General features: G+C 39.7%; 1 non-coding gene across 1 annotated transcript; it reads right to left on the bottom strand.

Annotated features, from left to right (window-relative positions):
- Positions 1 to 6,056: 6,056 nt before the first annotated feature.
- Positions 6,057 to 6,129, bottom strand: TRNAV-UAC (transfer RNA valine (anticodon UAC)). Its single transcript has one exon. It is a non-coding gene; the product is annotated as a tRNA-Val (tRNA).
- Positions 6,130 to 7,404: the final 1,275 nt, after the last annotated feature.

Here is a 7,404-nt window from a genome sequence, read left to right as displayed (position 1 = left end):
CTCAAATATGGTTTGAACTATGGGAACACCTACAAGGGTGATTAGAGGCCACCCTAAAAGCCTCTATCCTTCTCAGAGTGCCTGGAAAGCTACTAAGAGTATCCCGCCTGCAAGGCAGAGCATGGCAAACTATCCATGGGGTATTCAATATGCCCAAAACAGTAAATTCAATATGTCTCATTCCCCTGACCCTGAAAGAGCCACCAGTCTAGGAGCATTAAGAAGATGAAGAAGGAGAGACTGACAAAATCTCAAGACCGAACTAGGGTGCCAAAAAAGAAGGACTAAACTAACTATGCTTTCAATGCACATACACTGGCATTGGATGCATCCATCGAGGACCTGATGGTGCAAGCACGACAGATCAAGTATGACATCATTGGTTAGACAGAGAAGAGAAAGCATCAACCACATCAAGCCATTTTCAACACTGGAAAATAACTGTTCTTCAGAACAAACAACAAAAGAGGCATCGGTGGTTTTGGTGTCCTTGTCAACACAATCTTGACTATGAGCATTGATTCATTCGAATGCCTAACAACCTGAATCAGATGATTACACTTGAATAGATGTGGCACACTGCCTGCAGTTTCTATCTTCATTGTCTACACATCAACATCCAATTATGATAAAGAAGAAATTGAGAAGTTCTACATGGAGCTGGAGAAGTTCTATAATAAAGACCACACCTTCTACAAGATCATTGTCGGTGATTTTAATCGCAAGATAGGACTGAGAAGATCAGTCAAAGAACTTCACATCAGGACTGATGTCCTAGAATGGAAAGAACACGGTGAGAAACTCTGAGTTCTTCTTGTCGAACAAGACCATCCATGCTAACTCACAGTTCCAGAAGGTTGAATCTAAACACTGGACATGGGAGTCTTCTGATGGATGGTTTCACAATGAAATTGATCACATCATATTCAATAGATGGTTTTGCCTAACCGATGTCACCGTTTCCCCAAAATTCCAAATGAGATTGGACCACTGTCTCCTTTGTGCAAAATTATACTTGATGGAGCAGGGAAAAAGGGATGCAAAGTTTAAGAACAGAACTCCCAGAACAACCACCAACTGGGAGCTCTTTGGCACTATTGCTTCAATATGGGAAGATGCCGTCATTGACAACATTGATGAGGAATATGATGGAATGGTTCAGTACCTCCATGATTGTGTAAGGAATGCCAAGAGAGAGATAGCCACAAAAAAGCCTGTCTTCAAAAACTCTCAAGCTTATTTGCCAATGTGGCTTGATGCGAGTCTCAGGCAACCACAAGCAAACCTCCTAGTTCACAAAACAGTGCAGAGAAGTGATCAAAGAAGACCTCAAAGAGAGAAGAGCAGCAGTACTGGCTGATGCAGCAGAAGTCCAGAAAAGCATTCACAACTTCCACCTATCCTTTGCCAACTACAAGACCAAGATGACTGTCCTCCGATGTCCTGATGGATATATCACATCTTCCAGAATGGCAATGGAGAAGATTATCCATGACTTCTACTCGGTCTCTTTGATAGCCATGTTCACCTGCCCACATACCAAATTCCACAGGATAGATATGTCATTCCCAAAATTCTCCCTTCAGAAATCAGACATGCCATTTCATTGGTAAAGAAGTAAACAGCACCCAGGCCAGACAAGGTCGAATCCAACACCTGAAGAACCTGACTATCAGTACTCATCAATACACTGGCTCGGCTCTTCACATGGTACCTGTCTGAATGCAAGTTTTCGTTCCAATGGAAAACCAGCAGGCCTGTCCTACTGTACAAGAAGGGAGACATCCACCATATTGGGAATTATCACCCAATCTGCCTATTGTTTGTCATCTACAATCTACAAACTGTTCACTCGAGTCATCCTGAATAGGATTGGCAGAACACTAGATGAAGTACAACCATGCGAGCAAGCCGGTTTCTGCAAAGGATTCAGCACCATAGACCATATCCACACGATAACTTAGATCATTGAGGTTTCTTGGGAGTTCAAGATGCTGCTCTTCTCTCTTTGAGGTCTTCTTTGATCACTTTGATCACATCAAGGCCTTGATGTAAAGAAGGCCTTTGATTCTGTTGATACTGAAGTGGTCATCAAAGCCCTAGCCAAACAGGGAGTTCAAACTCAATACATCAGTATCCTCCATGAGCTGTATTATGGATTCAGTACCAGGATCTCATCATTCTACAAGGAAGTGATCATTGACATCAAGAGAGGGGTTCGGTAGGGTGATACCATTTCACACAAATTCTTCAGTGCCACTCTTGGGAATGTCATGCGATGAATGGATTGTTAAGGAATGGGAATGAAGATAGACATTTGGCAATTACACCACCTCCACTTTGCTGATGGCATCGTTCTAATAACTCCAAATATCCAAGCATCACAAATGCTGGCCTACTTCAACCGTGAGTGGGGATAAGTCGGACTGCTGCTGAATCTCACAAAGACAGTGCTTATAAGAAACAGACTCGTTCCTGACATTCTTCAACAGAATGAACATCTCTGAATGCAACAGTTATGTGTATGTAGGTTGAGAACTGAACATGACAAATGACCTGGCACCTGAGTTGCGCAGGTGGAAGAGAGAGACTTGCAATGCTTTCAAGAGCATTGAAGAAATAGCTAAGAGAATGAAAAACCTCCAGATTTGGGCACATCTCTTCGATTCAGCTGTTCTTCCTGTATTAATCTATACCTCAGAGACTTGGTCCTACAAAAACAGGATGAGAACGTTAGTTGGGTCTCCCAAAGAGGAATCGAAAGAGGTATTCTTAGAGTATCATGCTTCACTCAAGTAACAGAAAAAATCCAGAGTTCTGACCTCTGTCGATGATTGAGAATCATGGATGCTGTCTCATTTGCCAAGGTGTCGAAAATCAGATGGGCTGGACACATAATGCAATTTGGAGCCAACCGTTGGACTAGAGCCATTACTGACTGAATTCCAATAGACGCCAAAAGATCGCATGGCTGCCCACCTAAGAGATGGTCAGACTTCTTTTTCAAGACCCTGAATGATTGGTTTGAGGCTCTTTATGTTCCTGGAGCGAGCAGTCACCATTGGGCTACACCAGCACACAACAGGGACGAATGGAGATGTTACTGGTGTCTGCTCGAACAAATTGATGAGTTACAGGATGTTAAGTGATCAAGTGATATTATTAAATGCATGTCAGATTTATGCATATCTTATATACGATTTGTGTGTGTATAACATTTCAGGTAGTATTTAGGGGACCAGAGAGCCACTCCAAGCACTGTTCCATCAGCTGTTAGTTCAGTGCTAGGGGCTGAGGATTGTAATGTTTGGACCCTGCAGTGTCAGGGCTCATGGCTCCACTTTCTGACATGTGTCTGCTGCTGCTGCTCAAACTTTATTTGGGGCACATATCCCAGTCTCTGGAATATCACTCCCACTCTACCTTAATGCTATATTTAAAATAATTCAAATTTATATTTAAAATGCAATCACTTCATTAAGGCATCGATTCATTTGTTACATAACAATGTAATTAAAACAATCATTGGCTGATATGCCATTTATTGTTCTATACAGGCAAATTCAGGTAAAATATCTGTAATTGCGTAATCACTGTCACTGTCCTCCCTCTGTTCATCAATTTGCTCGAGAGTGCCCAATAACGTCTCCATTGGAGACTTTGTCGTTACTGTGTTTGGCATATCGAATACATCACGGGGAGCTTGCCAGGCTCTGCCGTGTGGGCGAGATACTCTCGGTAGCTTCCCGGCTCTCCGAGAGGGGCGGAGGAATCGAACTCGGGTCGGCCATGTTGGCTGCGTGCAAGGCAAACGCCCTACCGCTGTGCTATCACTCCAGCCCAATTGAGTAATATTTAAATTAATATGTAAGTTAGCTCATGAGGTAGGTTTTTATTTATGTTTTTCATTTTTTGGGTCATACTCACGGATTCAAGGATTATTTTTGACTCGGCACTCAGGAATTACTTTTGGAGAGACATAGAAAAAGATAGAGACAGACACACAAACACACACACACTCACAGAGAGCGAGAAAGAGAGAGAGAGAGAGAGAGAGAGGAGAGAGAGAGAAGAAATGCTCCTATTATGGAGGCACACTGGGATAGGAGGGGGGACATAGATGATGATGGGTGGGAACAACCTGGGGACACTGGTACTGGGCAATATACACTGGTGGAAGGTTGGGTGTTGGAGTACTGTATGATTGAAACCTAATCATGAACAGCTTTGTGAGTCTATCTCACAGTGATTCAATACAAATATATATATACATATATATATATATATACAATTTAAAGAAAATTAAAAAAAATATTACTCTTCGTGGAGTTATGGGGACCATACGGGAGTGGAGGGGATTGAACCTGGGTTGGGTATGTGCTAGGCAAGCACCTTGCCCCTGTAGTATATCCACTGTACTATATCTCTAGCCCCTAGTTGGTTAACATTCTAAAAGTGGAAATTAGTAATCATATTATATGGTTTTATAAAATTGCTTGATATAGACTGAGAAAGGTAAAATATCTTTAAGAAAATCATATTTCTAATCTTTATTATATGAAAATAGAGGCGTCATGTTCAAACAGTAAATTTAAAAGTATGTGAATGAGAGAGATTAACTCCTAAGAACAATGGAAAGTTATTGAAAGAATTTATCACTGAAATAATAGAATGTGTCTTTGAAGAGAGTACTCTGGTTGCAATATGAAAAGAAAATGTTTGAATCAGAGGTCATAATCACTTTGTCAAACTCAAACTATTAATGCAATTGAAGAAATTTTGTGTTTTGGAAATACCTATAAGTATTTGATAAAACAGTTGTAGTTTCAATTAGGTTATATATATATTTTAAGCTTTTTATTGAATCACCGTGAGATATTGTTACAAAGCTTTCATGATTGAGTTTCAGTCACACAATGACCGAACATCCATCCCTCCAACCAGTGTTACATTTTCTACCACTAATATCCCCAGTATTCCCCCCTTTACTCCCATCCCATTTCAACCTCTGCCACTGTGGCAGACAATTTCCTTCTTACTCTCTCTCTAATTTTGGGCATTATGGTTTGCAATACAGATACTGGTAGGCAATCATGTTTGGTCTTTTCTATACATTCAGCACACATCTCCCATTCTGAGTGATCCATTTAACTATCTTTGACATAGTGATCCCTTTTCTATCCTAGCTGCCTTCTCCCCCAGCTCATGAGGCAGGCTTTCAACCATGGAGCAGTCTTCCTGACACTTGTGTCTACTGTCCTCAGGTGTTAGTCTCATATTATGTTATTTTATATTCCTCAAATGAATGCTGTCATTCTATGTCTGTCTCTCTCTTTCTTAAATGAGTCAGGCTGGGATAGTGGTGGGAAGATTCAATGTAATGTTAGTGGAACGTTGAAATGGTGCTGGTACTAGTGATCAAGAATCTAATTTAAACAACTACTGTGAACAACTTTGTGAAAAATTTTTTAAAAATGAAAAAAAATTCAAATACTTTCAGCTCCTCCTTATATGCAAATAATTTTAAGACAAACTGATGTAATAGTTTGCCTGTGCAACCTCAGAGAGCCAGCACCCATGTAACCTCAGAGAGCCAGCATCTGTGTAACCTCAGAGTCAGCATGTGCGACCTCAGAGAGTCAGCATTCATCTGAAACCTCAGAGAGCCACCTTGCCTATGCAATATTCCAAACAAAAAGCAATAACCACATGCTCCCCTCCCCAGAGATAAACTTTTTAAGAAATAGCTTGAAGATTTAAGGAAACAATTTGAAATAATTTTATTCAATAATAATTACACTAATCTAAAACAATCCATTATTTGTTACAATTAAATAAAGGCCCTCCCGTTGATCATCGATTTGCTCGAGCGGGCCCAGTAACGTCTCCATTGGAGACTTTGTTGTTACTGTGTCTGGCATATCGAATACTCTCGGTAGCTTGCCGGGCTCTCCGAGAGGGGCGGAGGAATCGAACTCGGGTCGGCCATGTTGGCTGCGTGCAAGGCAAATGCCCTACCACTGTGCTATCGCTCCAACCCTAAATGCTGCCACTACTGGTTCCACTGGGGATCAAACCCAGAACCTTCTGCGTGTAAAGCAGATGTGATCATCACTACACTATGGAACCACAAGTTAAAATTAATATTATTAAAATATTTAAATAATAAAACCATTTTAATGATATATTTTTTAAATTATTTCAATAATAAAATAAAAAATGTATTTTGTTTGTTTGTTTGTAGTCCATATAGGTTGTTCTCAAGAATTAACTTATTCACTGCTCTGGCAGTGCTCAGGGAAGTGTGCAGGGTGGGGATTAGACATGTATCAATAGTGTACAAGATAAGTGATGTGCTAACTCTGTAGCCTCATAAATGAATTTTAGGGAGAATAATTTTAGATGTGTATTAATATCCATAATTTTATCAGGATTTTGTTATTGTTTTTCCTGGGTCATACCCTGTATTGCTTAGAGGTTGTTACTGGCTCTTCACTCGGAAATCACTATTGGCAGGCCCCGGGATCCTATATGTGGTGCCAGAGATCAAATCCTAGCTGGGTGCAAACAAGACAAGTCCACTATCCACTGTGTATCTTACCAGTCCTGGGTTAATTATTTTATCTCTTTTGAATACTGCAGTGAATAAAGTAGATCATAACAAAACAACTTAAAATAAATACATGCATGTGGTAAGAATTTATTTCTGTACAGAAATACTGCCTTGGTCTTAGAAAATCTGCTCAAGGGTGTAAATCTAAAGTATATGATAATGCAACAATTATGAGGACATAATGTCATCTCAATTTTTATTTGCTTTACCTCAATTTTCTTTTCTGGAGCTTAGAGTACCAAAATAGTAATTGCCCAATAGATATGTTTAATGAATAAATAAACAAACAAAACAAATAACACTTTAGTCTCCGTTCTAGCAACTCACCTGGGTATTTTACACCTTAATTCAAATTGTATTTTAAATCTAATTTTAGAGACACATTTGCCAGCAATTATGAAATTGAAAAGTTATTAAGTTTTGCAAAGTCCCACATGAAACAAAATAATTAACCAGAGTAAGTAGGAATAGTTAATAAAGAGAAAGTTGCAGAAAAAAACTTCCAGAGGAATATCTCCCAAATTTGAGAAAGGGGACATATACAAAACACTACTTAATAGCTGATGGCGAAAATTCAGTAAGTTCAAAAGTATTATCTTTATGTATATTAAGTAGTGATGTCTCCATTGTGAGACTTGTTGTTACTATTTTTGGCACATCAAATACGTCACGGGTAGCTTGCCAGAATTTGCCATGAGGGCGAGATACTCTCAGTAGCTTGCCAGGCTCTCTGAGAGGGGCGAAGGAATCTAATTACTTTGGTAAAATTAAAATTTAAATAAAATCTAAGC

Source organism: Sorex fumeus, unplaced genomic scaffold (assembly GCF_029834395.1).
Source record: "Sorex fumeus unplaced genomic scaffold, SorFum_2.1 ptg000008l, whole genome shotgun sequence".
In the NCBI taxonomy this organism is placed as follows: domain Eukaryota; kingdom Metazoa; phylum Chordata; class Mammalia; order Eulipotyphla; family Soricidae; genus Sorex; species Sorex fumeus.
Note: the sequence above shows the minus strand (reverse complement) of the source record. Positions and strands in the feature narration are given on the sequence as shown.